General features: G+C 33.6%; 1 protein-coding gene across 6 annotated transcripts in view; it reads left to right on the top strand.

Moving 5' to 3' along the window:
* Window positions 1-19,768, top strand: part of LOC145259796 (calcium-transporting ATPase type 2C member 1-like) — a 204,110-nt gene that overhangs the window by 98,732 nt on the left and 85,610 nt on the right. For 3 of the 6 annotated variants that reach the window (XM_080117562.1, XM_080117566.1, XM_080117567.1), the window contains one exon: window positions 9,132-9,159. The exons of the other annotated variants lie outside the window; for them this stretch is intronic. The gene's annotated coding sequence lies outside the window, so the exon portion shown is untranslated. The remainder of the gene's footprint in view (window positions 1-9,131; window positions 9,160-19,768) is intronic. 6 annotated transcript variants of the gene reach the window in all.

Raw genomic sequence — 19,768 nt, 5'->3', positions numbered from 1 at the left:
AGGTTAAGAGTTACCCTCACACACACACATATTCTCACTTTTCTTAAGATCAAGTGATACCTGTCAACTTTTTTCTCTCTTAGAAACTAGCAAATGTGTGCTCCTCTGCTAGTCACATATTTTTCTTAAGCTGTAAGCAAATGTATGCTCCTCTGCTAGTCGCATATTTTTCTTAAGCTGTGAAGAATCATACAATTGTGAAAGTACATGCATGTATATATATTATTTTAATTGGAATTCATTATTGAGATGAGTATTATTTAGATTAATTTATTTATTGCGGACTATTATTCTCATCTTTATCAGTTGTTGTTTCACGACGTTTCAGCCAACTATTCCTCTGGCCTTCGTCAGGTGGAGATTTGAAGTTCCTATTCATCGCGGTTACCACCTGACAAAGGCTAGAGGAATAGTTGGTGAAACAACAACTAATAAAGATGAGAATAATAGTCCGCAATAAATTAATAGCCATACATGTAGTTAAAGCAAAATAAATTGTTTTGGAATATTAAAATAAATTCCAACCTTATTGATCATATTTACCCATTATTTATTATATTTTTTTTTTTTGTCATTCTTTATGTTGAAATTCATGTTTTGTCATGGTTTCATTTTAGTTTTCCGGTCATGCTTGATTTGTTCAGAATTATTTACTAATTTATGCAATATTCTGTATTTCTAAGAGTAGTTAAGGTCCCTGATATTTTGAAATGAGACAAAGTTTGCAATGCATTCATTATTTTAAAACATTTTGATTGGCAACGTTGCTTTGTATTAGACTAGCAAAGATACCCGCACTTTGCTGTACGCTCAGGTACCAACTTTGCAGGCACCCTTGCAGTAAGTGAATGGTGTAAGAGCCGCACCAAATATGACCTTCACCTTTGACCTTTAAAAATGGTGCTCACCATCCCGTGGTGGGAGACCATCATAATGCCAGGTTTGGTCATGATCAGTCCAGTGGTGTGGGTTGTAGGAAAGTTGTGTGTGTATATATATATATACATACACACACACACACACACACTACTACTTATATATATTCTTTAAAGTTTGTGGGTTTGTATTACTGTACACATAGATTCGAAAAAGTTGTCAAAAAACAAATATATAATAAATAAATGTTATCAAAGGCAAGATAAGTTACTTTTCTACCAAACTGGATATATTTTTCGTGTTTTTATTCAATGTACCATGTTTATTCAGCTCGAAAACCATACAGTTTTTACCGATGTATTGGAACATTCAAGATGGCGTCTTATTCTCTCTTTAACATGGTAAGTGTGGGAAAAGATGTTATAAATAAAAAAACCGGATAAAATACTGTTAGAAACTCGCTCAATATATGTTACCGTGACATAGGTTGACATATATTCGGCGGGTTTTTAATAGTATTTTGTATAGTTTTTTATTTATAACACCTTTTTCCATACTTACGGTGTTAAAGAGGGTGTGAGACGCCATCTTGAATTTTCGAATACATCGGTAAACACTGTATGTTTTTCGAGCTGAATAAATATGTTACATTGAATAAAAACACAAAAAATATATCCAGTTTGGCAGAAAAGTAACTTATCTTGCCTTTGATAACATTTATTTGTTATATATTTGTTTTTTGACAACTTTTTCGAATCTATGTGTACAGTAATACAAACCCAAGTTTGTCCATAAAATATAAAACTGAAAAACAATGTCTGTCGTTTTTTTTTTTTTTTTTTTTAAATCCTATATCTGTATAATAGTAATAATAATATTAATCATCGTATTACTTTTAATAGCAATATTAATTTAAGTAATAATATTAATTTTAATAGTAATGTTTCCCCACACTTTCAATTGTCAATGATGAACCACTAAAAAGAAATTGGCGATTGTAATTTTGTTGGTTGTCATAAATTTTTAAAAAATTAATTGCTATCCCCCCCCCCGAGATTTAAAATGTTATGAAGTATTTGTCTCCTGGGTGGAGCACTCTAATTGAAGAAATAATGGTTTCAACTCTGCCTAAAATAAACACTATTCCGTACTTGAGTACTTTCGTATATTGTTACCATAAAAACAAAAAATAAATGAATAGTTTAATTTATATATGACTAGCCTGGGTGCCTGGCATTGCCCGGGTATTTGGAGGTGTGTGTTGAGCCAAAAAGAAAGTGGTAGTAGGCAGGCAGGTTCAAACCTTTACCGTGAAGGAGGAAAAGAACGTGTGGGTGGGGGGATAAGGCCTTTGCTGTTACGCCCATCACCAAACCGGACGTGAAGAATGCTTAAATTAAGGCTAGTCAATCGAACAGAGGGGATTACTTTAAAAAATATCGGCGAATAAAGCGACACTTCCCTGTAGAAAAGTGCTCAGTTGAGGGTGAAGGAATTAATGTTTTTAGCTAATTTTTCGTCTGAAGAGTCAAGCTACCGATCTCATGAAAAATCCATTGTCTTTGCCAAAAGTTTTAGGCAAACATACATTTAAACAGCCAGGTGAGATTTATATTATAGATATAACCCCCCCCCCCACACACACACACAAAAAACTTTGAAAAGTCCTTGGAAATGAGCATTGAAAATCTGTACGAACCTTGTAAAATAAGTTTAGGTAACGTCTGCCAATATTAACCAGCAGAGAGTTACCATTGTCAGCCAAAGGAAGAATCTATCAAACAGTTGTACGCAATATGATGAAATTTTGCCAATAAGGTTTGAGGACATGTTGCGTGGTGAGAAATGGTATGATAATTATATGATGGGTATGCAATGTATCTTACGATCTCAGGGGAAGATTGAATCTGGACAGTCTAGAGAAATGTGTTCAAGAGAGTAGACTCTGACGGTATGGCCACATTTAAATAATGGATGAGTTATTAAATCAGATGTAGAACATTTAAGGTAGCAAGTTCAGTTCACTGGGAAGTGGGTGGGGGGCAAGAAAAATATGGTAGCAAGTGATAAAAATTGTCCTGAAAGATAAATCAAGACCTGGTCAGAGATAGGTTACTATGCAAGTCAGTTTCTTAAATGAAAGTCCAACGTTTTGGAGAGTAGAAAATTGACCCTGGCTTTACTTTCAACAGCCTCATAACTCTCGCTTCCCTAATTTTGTCCTTTAGTCCTCACATTCCATTAGCGCCGTTTCTGACAGAGGAGGAAGAATTGCTGTTTTCTGGGTCGGAATTTATCCGTATAACACTTATCGTTGGTTAGTTTTTGACCTTGAAGTAGTATTTTTGTTTTTTTAAATTTTTAAATCGAATGGCTTTGTGCCTTGTCTGTAAAAAAATCAAAAAACAAAAAAACACTCTTATGTGAATGTCTGCTGACATCCAATAAGATATCTCATTCCCAGCAAAAACGATAAACATAAGAAAATGGGGGATGGGTATCCTGATGTTTTCAGTTTTAAAATTGTCCTGTAAATCACCATGAAAAGTCAAAAGTTTTGACTTCAATTCATTGAGGAAAACATTGACAGCTCAATATATTATCTATATATTGATAGGATAGCGTGTGTGTTATTTATTTTGTGTGTCACGCTTACATTTTTTTTTTTTTTTTCAGAGTAAATGTCGTTTAATTGTTATGACCTTCCATTTCTTGTAATAAATAATTTTACTAAGAATTCTTGATAAGTTCGGGTTTCGATTTCGATTATATCTAAAGGAACTCAAGTTATATATATATATATATATATATATATAATTTTTTTTTTTTTTTTTTTTTTTTTTTTTTTAAGTTTTGGTTTCAATTTTGAGTCAAGTCATGGATATATATATATTTTTTTTATATCACAATTTTATAATATATAAGAATCGATAGAAAACTAACTTCATAATGATATATACGGAATCTGTATGAATTACAATATATTTACCGGGCTACGCCAGTCGTTCCTGCTAGCTTAGATAAATAATTTTGCAGTTTTAACAAAATGGCTACAATATCCGTTCCTTCGTCTTTTAGATGCAATCTGTATTGATGCTGCATTGCTGCACTTCACTTTTCTTTTTTTTTCTCGATTAATGGAGAAATCCTTCATGACCAAGACAATTTTTATTTTTGTTCCTATCCAGAATGTCCCTTTTTTGGGAGCTGAATTTTCCCCACATTAAAAATCGACCTTGTGTTTAACTCTGTCCTCGTGGGGAGGATAGTTAATAGGAATATCAGGACATCTCCATTTACGCTGAACATCCACAGAATTCCAACATCAAGATATTACATATGAAAAAGTCCGCTGTGGAATTTTCACAGGCCCCTCTAGTATGGGAATAATAAAAAATTGCCTTTTGCTGACGAAACAGATTCTCCACCCACATAGCTGACACGTTTTTTTTTTTGTCATGGAAATAAAATGAAGTCATTAATTTCCTTAATTCAATAAGGAACACAAACAACTAAAAAAAAAACAAACAGACATAATTGATTTTATGTGTTACATTGCAAACAATGACTCACACCGGATGTGAGTGTAGAATCTTAAATATTAATCTTCCAGAAATTGTCTAGAATAACAAAAAGGGGGATGGAAACACAAAATGGACAACAAATAAATGTTACCAAAGGCAACAAAATTGAATCTATTGGTCTGCATAGCTTTTGTGTTTTGTGGACTCGTAAATGTGTTTGATTTTAAAAAAAAAAAAAATAAATAAATAAATAAAAAAATAATTTTTTTTTTTTTTTTTTTTTTTTTTTTTTTTATACCCCTAGTCCATGCTTTACAAGTTATGTGGAGTTTTGTTAATTTCAACGATAATTAAATTCCGTATGAGTTATCTGCTCATGGGAGATCGGGAGATGGTATTCTTTTAGATCTGAATAATCGCACCAAACTTTTGGACATAAACACATATATATATATATATATATATATATATATATATATATATATATATATGCTAGTAAAAGTACCTGTCGTTGACTGGGTTCAAAAACAGCCTATAGAAAATGGACTCTGATTTATGAAAGTATGATAGGTTATGAAAAGGAAGGGTTGTAAAGAGATAGCTTCGAATTCGGGGGTATCAAAACCAAAGCAAAATATGATAAAAGTAAAAATAAAATAGAGAAACCCCATAATTTATTACACCATACCTGTTCACACTGAAACACTTATCACAATATTCTGTGGATCTATATTAAAAAAAACCTTGTTAAACTTTGTGACATATTTCCATTCTATGGAGGTCAGGCGCGAACGAACACCCCATAATTTTATTATACCATATTTCTTCAAACTGAAACATAATTATCAAAGTATACTTACGCAGATAGATATGAAAAGTCTTAAAGTTTGTGCCTATTTCCATTCTATGATGGCCAGGTGCAATCGCAAACCCCACAATTTTATCATACCATCTCTATTTAAGTTAATAATACTTTGATAAGTATGTTTTATGTACATCTATAGCAAAAACACTTGTAAACGTTTTTTTTTTTTTTTTTTCCATACTTTGTGGACTAGGTGCGTATGCAGACCCCACAATTTTAATGAATCATCACTATGCCAGATCAGACATACCCATTCCTGTGTCTCGATACATCTTATATCGTTATATGTGATCAGTTTTCTATAATAGTCAACCATATAGGAGCCTATTAGTGACCAGACACACACAGACGTTCAGCTTTATATTATATATATATATATATATATATATATATATATATATATATGAGAGATAGAGGGAGATAATAATAATAATTAAAAAAAAAAAAGGAGCAAACCAAGTTATACGTCCACCAACGTTTCGTCTTTTATTGTAAAATATTTGTTGACAAGAAATATATTTTCAAATATTGGTTAGAAAGCAAGTTAATTAAAAAATTTGGAAAAAGTAAACAAGAACTAATCACTGCATCAGGATTTGTAGAAATTTGTTCAAATTTCAAAATGTAATGTTTTTATTTTATTCTGACTCTGTTTTCACTATAAGTTTTTGGTATCCGAGGTAGTATTAACAACGATAATGTTCATCACCATCAGACAATATCCACGATATCCCTCAGATCCACATCAGAGCCTTTCTCACTTAATGGGGCACTCTGTGAGAATGTGTGCGATAGTCTACACATCAGCACCGCAGGCGCACCAAACATCCTGTACATAGCTCCACTTGTGCAGGTTGTTCCGTGTTTTCACAACAAGGAGTTTGGTATAATCACATTGATAAACCAGTTCCTGTTAGATCATTGAAATTAAGCAATATTAAACCTGGTCATTACTAAAATGAGTGACCGATTTGGGAATTCCAGGCACTGTATGTAGGAAGGCGTCGACACCTCCTGCAAGAGTTGCAAAAAAAAACAAAGGTAACTAATATTGTCATCTTCCCGTAACGGGGATATAGATGTGACTAGAGACCGCTTATGAATTTCATATTCCCATGGAACTTTCTCCTTTGGAGGAAGCCGATTAAACTTGAATAGGGTTAGTGCCATTTCACGCACACACACACGCACACACAGCCTGCTGTGAAGTCTTCTTTTGGTGCTGAAGTGCCTCATTATTGCTCTTTAATTAATTCCACCAATGCAGACGGAAAGACATTGGTGTTATTCGTTAGACCTGTGACAGTGACAAAGCTCTTGCAGGGTCTTGGTTGCTGTGGCACCCTTTTGGTGTCCAAATAGGGGATAGCAATTATCGTTGCTCTGCTTGCCTTCGTAATCGCTTCTTGACGGATCTGCGGTGAAGCAATTCCAGACATCCTGTACACAGATAGCAAGTTGGTCGATTTCAGGTTGCCGGTAATTATCCTTTTTTAGCTTGACGTTGACTGTTGCAGAATTAGCCCATGCCACAGCACAATATTTTGCAGTCGAGTAGCTCAACGCTAAAGCTGACAGGCATAATGTCTATGCCTCAGCCCCCTCAAAAGCTTTGTTAGCCATAGTCACGAGTAGGTTGTTGTGCATCAAGAGCTTCTTGTGGAACTTCTACAGACATGAAACTTCATATGTAAGGCACCAAACCCATGGGAAAATTGGTGCAAAAGAGTGAAAATTAAAAAAAAAAATTTGCCAGGTGAAGTCGAACGACGATATTACGAATATGCATACGTAACGTAATATCTATTGGTTCACGATTTAATTTTAAGTCTTGCAGCAAACACGTTTTCATAGCTCAGGCATTAACCTCAAAGGAAAAAGTAAATCGTAAGCTGAACATTTTGGTTTCATTTCTCGGTGGTGGCGCACTAGACTTTTTTTTTTTTTTTAACTTTTTAAATCCTTTCTATACATTGGGTCCAATATAATAAATACGGAATCTGCATTCATCAAAATATCATATTTAAGCGTGTTTTACAACCAGTCAATGCTGCTAGTGTGTGTGTGTGTGTGTGTGTGTGTATATCCATCCATTTTGTAAATTTGCATCATTATATGTTCCAAATTTCAGCGACTATTGGTCAGAATTTAACAAATGAAGGCTCGTAGTGAGCTATGTGACCTTTTCCTTAAGGCTGCACATTAAAAGGATCATCGCTCATCCAGAGCCTATTTTTGGCACTTTTTTTAATCTTTTTAGAAAGAAGCAATCAATCATTAGATTTTTACAAACTAAGTTTGTTTTTTTTTTTTTGTTTTTTTTGAACAGCCTTTAGCTTAATTTATGCAAATTTATGCAAATGTAAGTGTAAACTTCCCTTTACGTTGCATATTAAATGTGTCAATCATTGTTATTTGTTATTGAAGTTTTGCATTTGAATTACAATATCTGTTATCCCCCCCGAAACATCTGGCCTTGATGGAAAGGAGAGTAAAACTTGCTAATATGATTTCAGATTATCTGAAATAAGAGCATGGGGAGACTTGATTCCAAACTTTTTAGATTATTCTTAATTCTTGTTTATAGATTTGGTGGAATAAATGTTAAATATGTCGATTGAAATATCGAAATGATTTAACATGTATTTATTTCACCAAATCAAGCACTGAGAATAATCTAGGAAGTTTGGAATCAAGTCTCGCCTTGCTGTTATTTCAGATCATTTGAAATCCTATTAGCAAGTTTTAGTCTCCTCTCCATAAAGGCCAGAGGTTCTGGAGGGGGAGTATATATAAGTGATGGGATGGTTCCAATATTTTTCCTGATTTTGATGCTATTACAGATTCTATACCAAATTACCAATTTGGATTCTTTATGAGTCTCTAAATATTTAACTCTAAAGTTATTTTTCCCCCCTGATTATCATTAAAAAACACATATTAAATGTGCAGATCTTTTCTCAAATGTAAAAATAGTCTTGCATGGGGAATGATCTCTAGATTCTAGCTTTATTGGTTTTTCAAAATCAATGAATTTTTATTTTATCATTATTACCAGCAGCAGAAGATTTTGCTTTAAACAAAATAAAAAAAACAAGAAATTTAAAAGAATCGTTTTTGGCATCGGAAAATCGGCACAATTTTTTCTGATCCTGATTAATCGTCCCAACACTAATATATATAAGTGATAGGATGATTCTTCCAATATTTTTCCTGATTCCGATACAATTACCGATTCCAATTCTTTAAAAATCTCTAATTATTTAACTATAAAATTGTTATTTTCCTCGATTTTCGTAAAAACTCATGTTAAGTATGTAGATATTTTCCTAAATGTCAAAATACACTTGCGGAGAGTGATTTATCGATTTTAGCTTTACTGGTAATTTAAAATCGATAAATATTTATTATTTTATCATTATTACCAGCAATGGAAGATTTTGCTTTAAACAAAATCAAATAAAAAAAGGCAATTAAAAGAATTGTTCTGGCGTCGGAAAATAGGCATCAATTTTTACGATACCGATTCTGATACCCCCAAATTTTCTGATTCCCAATTCCTATCAATCGTCCCAACACTAATATATATAATATTTGTATCAATGTTTTTTTTTTCCAAAAATGTTTATTCTGGTTATTTTGGCAGTACATCTTTGTTAATTGTTGTAATTAATCATTTTTTTGAATATTGCCAATCTTTCCTCTCGACAAAGGATAACACTGAAGATAAATACTATTTGTAACAGATTGTATTGATTATTTATCAATGAATTGATGAAGTTACTATTCAATTTTTTTTTTTTTTAAATTTTCCCCAATTGGTGCTCCCTTCTTAGTTCTTATTTACTAAAATTGTTATTTCTTAGATCTCTTGTTGCTCGGTTGCTGCTAACGGTAAGTGTTATTGCATTTTGGAATATTGTGCTTACTGCTTCTTGGGTCTCTCATATTTTCAACAGTGTCCCTTGTTTTTTTTCCCCCATTTCTGACCCCCCCCCTTTTTTTTTTTTCCTGTTTTCATTCTTTGTGTCATTCGATGTCAACTCGGGTCACTAAAGCATTGACTCATCTTAAATTTCATTCAAACTTATCACACGACATACCAAACTAAAATTCTTGAGTTGACCTGGCTTTGCCCAGGCAGAAACAAAGTTTTTTGGGGTTTTTGTTTTGTTTCTCTTTTTATAGTTGACTAGAAGGATACCCCCCCCCCCAATGTCACAATTAATTCCCTAACAAGAGTTTTGAAGTAATATTGTTTCGGGATAAATTATGTGAACTTACTAAGGGTTCACACAAACTTAGTCCTTGAATTTTGACTTTTGCCTTGAAAAGACCTTACCTCTATTATTATCTTGAAAAATTCTTGAAAATATGGAAAATGGTCTTCAAAATGCTTTGAAAATTATATGTCAAGTAAAAATGTGTCAAAATATTAAAAATAAAATTTAAATAAATACGATTAAATTGTTTTTTTAAGTATTAATAAAATTACCATTAAAATATTTAAGTATTGAAAATAAAATCGAAATACATTGTTCTGAAATTACATATTATTGTGGATACAAAAGTTATGTCCCTTTATCACAAAACTATCTGATGTTTTCCCTATAACATCAAGTAGTTTAGTGATAAAAGGGCGTAACTCCGGAAATTCAAAATTTAAAATAAACATGGTGTAGATCAATCTACAATGAGGAAAATAACATTTAATCGCACTTGGTTGGCCAAATGTACGTGGGTCAGCATCTAAATATGATTGGCGACAGACATATTGTTTTGTATGTAAATGAAATTAAGTTTTTGAGTTTATTGTACTATTGTTTATATATCAAATTGTTTCGAAAACTTTAATTTTGTCTGAAGAAGGCCTTGAAAAGGCTTGAACATTGGCATTGAAAATCATTGAACCATACAATAACTACTTACACCCATAGCAGATTTTTGTAGTTTGACATTTATAGCATTTAATCTGACAAAACAATATTTGATTCTGACTAGCCAAATTTCACTTCTTTTCCGTTAAACCATGTTATTTTTATTTTTTTTTTTTTCAAAAAACATTTTGCTTCAAAATTTTACACAAACTCATTCTTAATTAATCACCTTTGCATCTTCTGCTTAGATGTCTTTATCAGAGTTTAAACATTAGCAATTACATATGTTAAATAAAAATCTTAAAATACTTATTTTCTCAAATTATTTGTATAGCACAGTAGTAGGTAATAGAACATTCTCCATTACATTGTCTTGTATTAGGGTCTACATGCTCATTGTTGAGGAATCAATGCAAAAATAAAAATATATTTTGCTTAGTTGATGTGAATGACCCTTTGACCTTGATAAAAAGTTTAGGATATTGTTAGTTTGTTGTTTACCTTAGTTTTTCTAATCAATGTTGTCTTTTCTGTTTGTTAGTATTTTGTAATAAAAAAAAAAAAACTAGTTTGTGTTTCTGTTATTGGTCATGAATGTATGTTTTTTTGTTCATGTCGAACAGAAGTAGATTTTCTTCCCATCACCCCATGCAAATCGGTTATATAATCCATTTAGCGATATGAATGTTTTTATCAAACTTTGTATAAACTCATTTTTAAAAAAAATTTTTTTTTTTAGTCTGTATTTAATATTTTCTTTTGACTTGTATAAACAAAATTTCATTGTTGTATTTGACTGAACATCTGTTTTACATGCGGACATGTGTTGGACAGCCTTAAAATATTTACTTCCAAGTAAACCTATTTCTGGCCAGGCTTTTATTTATCCCTCTTTCTCTTAAATCCGCCATTATTGCTTCCTTCCATGTTTTTCTTGGCTTTCTCTTGCTAATTGGTTCTATCTCAGCTGTTCTACAACTAATAACCCAAATTTTCTTAACTATTCTATCAATGTGACCAAACCACTAAAGTCTCCTGCTCTGTACACATTACTAACTATCCAAATTTAACCTTCAAACTCATCATATATAAGCCTACACAGCCATTATATCATTCTCATATCATTTCTTTTCATGCAACACATATCCTCAACCCTTACTGGTTCATCTAGTGGAGTTGATGTTTTATGAAACTGCATAGACTGATATTGTTTTAAAAGGGGGCGATGTGGCATGTTTTTAAAGGGTCCGAATTTAATTGTTTTTTTTTTTTTTTTTTTTTTTTTTTTTTTTTTAATAAACAAAATTTCGTCATATTCGCTTTACCGTATCTTTTTACGTGCTAACATGTTTTGGACAGCTTTTAGAAATCGACTTTCAAAAACTAACCTGTCTCTGGTGATTATCTTCCTTTGTCTCGAATCCATGCTTCGCGTTTTCTCCCATGTTTTCCTTGGCTTTCCTTTGCTAACTAATCCTACTAACCTGAGCACTCTCATTTATTCTCTCAATGTGACCAAACCATGAAAGTCTCCTGCTCTGCACATATTACTCTGTACTATCCAGATTTGATTCTCTTTTGAGGTCATCATATACATAAGCTTGTCTTTAAAATTTGTATTACACTGCCATTGTATCATTCTCATATCATTTCTCTCCATGCAACACATGTCCTCAACCCTCACTTTCATACATCAATTACACTGCACACACATGCCTGGTACACTCTTCTCCCAGTTGATTGTGAAAACAATCTGATGGTTCGTATTGGCAGAATTCAAAATCGGTAAATCCGTTAATTGAATTAACTTCACTTTTTATTTTTTATTCCCCAAAGCCACTCCAGACAAGATATGAAGCCACTTGATGCAAGGAGCTAAAATGAATGATAGATAATAATTGCAAACACAGATATCTGTAGACTAAATCTTGAAAAAAAAAAAAAATGTAGGAGGAAAACAGTCAGTAGGAGGGAAGTTCCACAAGTTTGCAGTTTTTGGAAAGAAGCTACGAGAACAAAATCATATTTTATGAATCCAGAAATTCTATTCTTGGCATTGGTTTCCCCAATATTTTTCTAGTCAGAATTCTTTATTGAAAGACATCAGCTACTCATGGAATGAACCATGTGAAGGTTGCCAACATCATAAGTGAAAGTGATTTTGTGGAATGAACTGGATTCAAACTTGAAACCTCCACGTTGTCAGTTTGTGTTGCTAACCACTTGACCCCTGTCACCTCCTAACCCTAACCACTTGACCCCTGTCACCTCCTGCTCGAACAAGATGTAATGAGATATAGGAGCAGTGAATCGGAAGACGATTAGACTAACAAGTTGGAAGATTTTAAAGATTTTGTTCATTTAAATGCCAAAATAAAACATTAATCTTGGAGCTTTTAAAAAAGACGTTCTGAAACTAACCTGTCATCTCCAACCAGTATCTCATCAGTATAGATCACAATGACTGATCCAGAGGTGTTCATTGTACGTAGTTGACGATTGACAGTTGGCTCTCAGCTTGCAAGACTACTAGAACTGTGTTTTTTTTATATATATATATATATATATATATATATATATACAGGGTGGGTCATAAGTCGCGCACCAAAGGATTTTAAGTAATTCTGATAGTAATAAACGTTATTTATTAAAACCAAACTTAGCCAATAAACTGAAAAAGCATGTTGAACACACTGATACAATCATAAAAGATGTATCTCATACCCAAAGAAAATAAAATATATTTTGCCCCGCAGATTTGACAGTTTCACATCACTTAATTCTTTGGTGCGTGACTTGTGACCCACCCTGTATATATATGTATATATATATATATATATATATATATATATACATATCACATGCTATATATATATATTATTCCTTAATTGGAATTTTTTATTTTGAGATGAGCATTTTTAGGTTAATTTTATTTTTATTTTCGGACTATTAGTCTCATCTTTATTAGTTGTTGTTTGTTTGTTTTTATTGGTTCACAACGTTTCGGCCAACTTTCTCTGGCCTTCGTCAGGTGGTAGCCGCGACGGATAGGAACTTCGAATCTCCTAACTGCATTCTCAGCCATCACTGCCATCCGTAGTTGTCGTCGTCTCACCACATTTTTGACCAATTACCTCTGGCACGCTTTGGGTGGGATTGAAACCGCTATCTTCAGACAATGTTCATCTGGAACCGTAGATATTCAACGTCTCTATCAACTGCGCCACGGGCCCCGAAGGGCGATCAAGGTTGGATTCTTTGATCTTATAAATCATCATTTATTCATTATCTGATCTTCCATAGTCGGGTCCGTACCGATTGGTATATCACATGCTATTTTTAAATAGTCACCCATCCAAGTACTGGTTAGGATCAATATCGCTTCAATGATCTGATGGAAATCTGTATGTCAACAAGATTATAATCCTATCTCTACTTATATATAAAAGGTACTTTGTGTGTGTGTCTATTTTCTATGGACTCCAAAATGGCTGGACCAATTTTTTTAAATTTCACACAATCGTTTTGTCTGGGATTGTTTTGCATTGGAATGCCACCAATAAGTATTAAAAATAGTAAAAAAAAAATGACTACAGCAGAAACATTATTTATCCATTATTTCTTGCGGACTATTATCCTCATCTTCTAGTTGTTTCATGACCTTTTTGCCAACTATTTCTCTGACCTTCGTCAGGTGCTTAACCGTGACAGGATAGGAACACTGAATCTCTTTGAACTGTATCCTCGGCAATTACTGCCTTCCATAGTTGTTGTCATCTCACCATGTTTTGGCTAACCACGCTTCTGACTGGCTTTGGCTATCCCGTCGCGGTTAACCACCTGACGAAGGCCAGACAAATAGTCGGCCAAAATGTTGCGAAACAACAATCATAAAGATGAGGATAATAGTCCGCAATAAATAAAAGGATAAGTAATACAAATTACTCATCGCAATAAGAATTCCGATTAAAGAAAGAAGAAACATTCCGATTTTGACTAAAGTTTCTATTGATACAGCCTAACATCACAAGTGCATTTGAGAAGTTTTTTTTTCACAGCACAAGCAGAACGGCCTAGTGTATAAAATCAAGTTCTTTGATAAGATTAGGGCGCATTCGAAACAAATGTTTTTGTTGAGAGCACACTTAAACCATGATACTTTAATTTTGCATTGAAGTTTAATTGAAACCATTATATAAAAATAATTTTATGAAATCAATAGAAGATTCTCTACAGTGCATTGTGGACTAAGTTGCTGCAGGGAAGCATGCGAAGCTTCCTCTCCGGTGCACCATATTGAGTCCCCGACTAGAGTAGGCAATCAATCAGTTTGATTGAAAAATGGGACATTTCACTTATTTCGGTCACAATTGAAAATGTGAAACATTTGTTAATCCTCATTTAATCCCGGGCAATGTCGGATCTCTGTTAGTATAAATAATATTGTATATGTAATCTATATATATATATATAAAAACGAAAATGTATGTATGTCTGCAAAAGGATTTTTTTCGGCGGCTTCTCGAGGCCGTCGCTCATTTTTATAACTTTTTATATCACGTCGAAATCATAATATCTACGAGTTACGAACGGGGGTAGCCCATCTATTTAATTTGCCCAACTTTGAAACGTTAAATATTCGACATTTTGGGATCGCCACATATTGCCTTCGTTTTTCGGCATAAAAAAAAAAGCGAAACACGATTCCAATCTCTAGCCCACGGTCAGTGGTCTCTAGAAAGCGATGTAACGTTTGGTCAATGTCGGCTTACCGTCGTCATATCAGACGGTTGCTTTCATTTCAAGACGAGACACTCCCCTAATAAACGGGGGAGCTGGTTTTCCCCAAAGTTAGGTAAAAACAAGAAAACCAGGTTATTGACCTCATTAAAAACTATCCCGCAGAAAATGTTCACTGCTGAATAGCTATTGCTTACGTCGTCATCGTAACGCTCGCACAAAATTTTAACTTTATGAAGAGTGGGCACCTGTCAATTCTCTTCTTACTTAAATAAATTCAATTTCAGTAACTCATTCTGGCTGGGTGAGCGGTTAACGTGTCATGTTTTTTTTCACATTTTATTTTCCAACTTCACCTCAGGGCTTCAGGTTTGATCCTACCAAATTACCAAAACTCCCCCCCCCCCCGGGTTTCTTTTTGATTTAAGAGCACACACACCTTGTAATAGCCGGGCAACGCTGGGTACCCACGCTAGTCTATAATATAAATCTCACCTGTCTGTTTAAATGTATGTATATATGTCTGTATAAAACTTTCGACAGAGACAAAGGATTTTCACAAGATCGGTATCGTTTTGAAGCTTAACTCTTCGTATGACAAATATTGAAAAATTGGCTGAAAACATTTGATCCATTCACCATTAACTGGGCACTTTTCTACAGAGAGGGGTCGCTTTTTTCACCAATATTTTTGAATCTTTTCGATTGATTAGCTTTAATTTAAACCTATGCCACTTTCGGTTTGGCGATGGGCGTAACAGCAAAGACGTCACTTTTTTTTTTTTTTTTTTACACCTCCAAACAACACCTGGGCAATACCAGGCTAGTTTATTATAATTAGAAGATTCCTTAGGTTAGTGTCTAGATCTAACGGTTGGTCTACAGATTCCCTAGTCCTGGTTGTGCTCTCTGGTTTATGGTTCAATTAACATGGACTATCCCTATCCCCCTTTTATTATTGATTAGCGAGGGGTACCCGGCGTTGCCCGGGTGTTTGGAGATGTATGCGGAAACTCTGTGGGTTGGTGAGGGTGGGGGTTAAAAAAAAAAGTATGAGGATCGAACCCGAACCGTTGAGGCAGAGTTGTAAATTAAAGTGTGAAAAAAAAAAACGTGCGACGTTAACGATTGCCCCACCACAAGATGCTAAGGGAAACACGTTTGAATTTATTTAATTACTTGGATTTGGCAGGTGCACGTTTTAATGAGTTCAAGTTTGACTGCGGGATAGTATTTCATTTACTGCTGAACGCTTTTTTTTTTTTTACCCCCCAAGATGTTATAGGAAAAAGACTAACCCACATGCGGCCAGCGACAAATGTTGAATATTTATCTTCCCAAAATCGAGCAAATTAAATAGACAGGTGAGCTTCGTTGTTAACTGTGAGATATTACGATTTATATGTGATATAAAAAGTTTTAAAAAGTTGTGAAGCGACCGACCGCTTCTCTGAAAAAACACTTTTGTAGACATACAGAAAAAGCGAACACACATGCACACATACATACATACATTTTCGCTTTTATATTTATAGGTTTATTACTATCGGCGAAAAAAGCGATCACTCCCTGTAGAAAATTTCCCAGTTGAGGATGAAGGAATTAATGTTTTTAGCCAATTTTTCGATATTTATTATTTGATTGGAATTCATTATTGAAATGAGTTTCATTTATTAATTTTTATTTTATTGCGGACTATTATGTTCATCTTTCTTAGTTTCACGACGTTTCAGCCAACTATTCCTCTGGCCTTCGTCAGGTGGTAACCGCGACGGGATAGGAACTCCGAATCTCCTAACTGCATTCTCAGCAATTACTGCCATCCATAGTTTGTTGTCGTCTCACCACGTTTTTGGCCAAGTAAGCCTCTGGCCGGCTTTTGGGTAGGATTGAAACCGCTATCTTCAGATAATTCTCACCTGGAACCACCTGAGGAATAGTTGACCAAAACGTCGTGAAACAATATCTAAGAAAGATGAGGATAATAGTCCGCAATAAAATAAAAATGAATCAATTTTTCGGTATTTGTCATCCGAAGGGTCGAGCTTTAAAACGATACCAGTCTTGTGAAAATCTGTTGCCTCTGTCAAAAGTTTTAGGGAGACATACATACATACATACATACATACATACATACATACATACATTTAAACAGACAGGTGAGATTTACGTTATAGATTTTTATTTTTTATATATATATATATATATATATATATATATATATATATATATATATATATGACTAACAAATATAATCTCACTTCATTCACATATTTTTGGTAGGATTAAATGAAGGTTTATGTTCGACAAAAAAAATAATCTAGAGTTTGGCAAAACTCATTTGAGGAAGGGCTGAAATGTTGTTAAAATAACATCCAAGATGAGAACAATAAGCTGAATAACCGAATTTAAAGAAATCGATCTGCTATGGACGTCTGAATCAATAAAAAAAAAAAAACTAGCACATCTAAAAAAAAATCTGGAATTCATTTAAACATGTTATCTCCACTATTATATAAAAGAAACGTTGCGCATGAAAGCGGGTTTGTTCCCTATGGACTCTAAAAAGGCTGGGACAGTTTTTTTTTTTTTTTTTTTAAATAAAATTTCAATCAATTGTACTTTATGTAAATTTTATTTAAATTTAAGAGATGGTCTCCCCAACTTCATCTTGCATTCCTAAACCAGTTGCTTTATGAACCCTTTGCAATAGGACTTAACTTTGAATAGGCATTGTACATGAACAAAAAGAACTTTTTACCATTTTTGGTGCAGAGGTATTTCATAGTGTCTGCATGAATGTCCAAAAGAAAAAAAAATCCGGTATCATCTTAGGCCCCCCCCCCACTATATTGGAGTACATGATAAAAGTTTCAAAATCTAATAAAATCACTCAAAATTCTTCATTTCTGATCAAATCTGATGCCATTTTTGGATTTCTCATGTTAAAAAAACTTGCTTGTGTGAATTTTCAAGGTCACATGTTTCACACTGAAAATATTCAAGAAAATGTGATTCTTAAGATGTTGCCCGAGCAATATCTTAAGTGATTTATGCAAAACAGAAAATGATTTAAATTGACAACTGCTTTTTCAGGATGTCTGTTTTTATGGTGCCCATCTATGGCGCAAGTTACAACAAAATCTGCGGACATTTGCCCCCCCCCCCCTCCCCGGATAATTTGACATTGGAATTATCCTATATTAATCAATTAAAGTTGCTTTTTCTGTCTCTATAGTTTCAATATGAAAATAACCAAACACTTTCTAAACAAATCTATCACAATCACCAATCGTAGCAATTTCTTAAGCATGTTTCACAAAACTATGTCTACATTTCATCCTTATTTAAAATTTTTTATTCTAAACAGAATTACTTTTTCAAATACGTATTCCCATAAAGTAGCAAACACTTTTACTCTATACATTAAGTCCTCTCACTCACCTCACATCACTGGTAGAGGTTTCTTAACAGTATTTCTGAAGCACTGCTTAGCTTCAGATGTATGGATGTCCAGATATCATAATCTTAGCATTTCATCGAAATATTCCATGACTGTTATTACATGCATACAATGCATTAACTGTTACTTTTCCTTTTATATACTAGACTACCCGTGACCCGTTGGGTCAGTAGGTTATATTAGCTATGGAATTCATGTTTTTGACATAACAGAAACATTTCTATGAAAGTATATTAAAATGAAAAAAGAATATAGATAGATTTCTGAGTCGTTCTGTTTATTATTATAATTGATTATTTTTGAAAAAAAAAATTAAAGTTACTGAATTATAAGTGCTTGGCCATACTTATAGGTAAATGTGCACTGAACAGATACCATAAAACTTATTATAGTTAAAATTCAAATTTTGATGTATCTGCTTTTTTTTTTTTTTTTTTTTTTTTTTACATCGTTCATTTCTGTATTACGTTTAAGTTATTTTAAACCCCACTCTTCCCATATTAAGTAATAATTTCGAATAATAACATTAATATTTCAGTGCACAGGTCATGCACGCATGCGCAACCGGATGTTGTAAACCGGAAAGTGGGTTACATACATTGTTACAAGGTCATTTGAGTTTTATATATATATATATATGCGTGTGTATAAATCTGTATAAGAGCCAAGTACATCCTAAAATGGAGTAATATTGTTACATCTGGTTACGAGCTTATCTTGCCTTGAAAGAGTTCAAAACCTAGTAGGTGATGCCCATTTCTCTTCCCTGCAACCTTTTTCCCCACAGAAGAGATGCTGTGAGCCTGTTTGCTCTATCATTATTTTCATGACAAATGCTCGTCTGAGCTCCAATCCATTGTCCCCCCCCCTCCTTGCCAAACTTTCATTAAAAATACTCGACTAACTACAACCACTCTATACGATTTTCCCCGCTCTGTGCCTAAATCTAAATGCAGATTCAATAAACAAAGCTTCTTTCCTTTGTTCTGTGGAAGACTCTTCCGCTGGCCTGCTTCCCGATTGAATACAACATGGTAGCCTTCAAGTTCAATGCAAACAAGTTCTCGTTAAACCGTCCCCTTAAATAATCCAAATTCTACCCAATCTACGCCATTATTGATTACTAAACTACCATCTTACACTCAGTAATCCCTTTATCCTCGAGTGGCCTTTGGGCCTTCATAAGTGATGGCTCCTATGTAAAAAAAAAAAAAAAAAAAAAAAAGTTGAAATTACTGACAGCACATCTTGCATAACTTGACAGATGGGTGAGTTGACAGACAGACACGAACTGAATGATAAGAACTTCTGAAGTATCCATGGAGATTGAAAGCAAATGAAGAGACTGTTCGGAATCGATGCCAGATATTTCAATATCACATGATCATAATGATTACAACTCTGTACATCGTTTCCATAACAA

Source organism: Euprymna scolopes, chromosome 35 (genome assembly GCF_053919585.1).
Source record: "Euprymna scolopes isolate OS-2025 chromosome 35, ASM5391958v1, whole genome shotgun sequence".
NCBI classification, from domain to species: Eukaryota; Metazoa; Mollusca; class Cephalopoda; order Sepiida; family Sepiolidae; genus Euprymna; species Euprymna scolopes.
This window is presented reverse-complemented; position numbering and strand designations above follow the sequence as displayed.